We start from the raw sequence: 1,099 nt of genomic DNA on the forward strand, positions 1-1,099 counted from the left end.
GTTCGACACCCCGTGATCACACAGGTTGATATGTTGTTCCTAAAGGTTAATTATTCTAATGTATTTTGATACAAACGCTGTGGAATTAAGGGCTGATGATCTGCATCCATGACGATAATAACCCAGAAAACCCTATGGAACAGTTCGACTCTAATACAGGGATCACCATGAATCAGTGAACTCACCAGTAATGGGTTTAGTTTTGTTTTTGTGTTCTTTGTATGATAAGGGAGAAGACAATAGAGATTCATTCGTAGACTTCTCATCTTCTGCACAGGGGTCTTGGCCAGTAAGTACATTCAAGCACCGCTTCCCCATAGCTCTTGTGGAGATTTGTGTGTTGCTGCGTGGTTGAATATGTTTTCAGGGGGGCTTCCAGATTACAACAGGGTAGGAAGAAAGGCCTGGTAATGTATTTCTGAAAGTCAGCCAGCGAAATCCTGTGACTCAACCCATTGTAGATAGATAGATAGGGTAACATTAAGTCGAGGCCAACTCCAGACCAGCAAACAACAAGTGACCATTTGACTTGTTAAGAGACTGCCCAGACATTTTCTGTACTGGTTGCACCATTTTGCAATCCCACCAGCAGACTATGAGTTCACCTTTCTGCATGCTTGCCATCTCCACGTGAGGTGTGTCATTTTCATGTCAGCCATTCTTATGGGTGTGTGTGAGAAATAGCCCCGATGACTCAGCAGGTTCAGTGTTGGGCTGCTAACCAAAGGGTCAGTTATTCGAATCCATGAGCCACTCTACAGGTAAAAAATGAGGCAGTCCGTTCCTGTAAGGTTGGCAGTCTCAGAAAGTTCTGCTCTGCCCTATAGGGTCATTGTGAGTCAGAATTGAGTTGATGGCAGTGGGTTTTTAATAGGTGGTTTTAATGTGCATTTCCCTGGTGATTCATCCATCCTCATTTCATATGCTCATTGTCACAGAAAAAGTATCTGTTCATTTAAAGTTCTTAATACTAGGGGGGGAAGAAAAGTAAAAAGTTTTTTTGTTTTTGTTTTTAACATTTTATTAGGGGCTCATACAACTGTTATCCCAATCCATACACACATCAATTGTGTAAAGCGCATTTGTACATCGTTTCTCA

General features: G+C 41.9%; 1 protein-coding gene across 1 annotated transcript in view; it reads left to right on the forward strand.

Moving 5' to 3' along the window:
• MAPK1 (mitogen-activated protein kinase 1) overlaps positions 1-1,099 on the forward strand; it is a 92,735-nt gene that overhangs the window by 43,555 nt on the left and 48,081 nt on the right. The window lies entirely within an intron of this gene.

Source organism: Echinops telfairi, unplaced genomic scaffold (assembly GCF_000313985.2).
Source record: "Echinops telfairi isolate 266 unplaced genomic scaffold, ASM31398v2 ScPeMD7_29;HRSCAF=101, whole genome shotgun sequence".
NCBI classification, from domain to species: domain Eukaryota; kingdom Metazoa; phylum Chordata; class Mammalia; order Afrosoricida; family Tenrecidae; genus Echinops; species Echinops telfairi.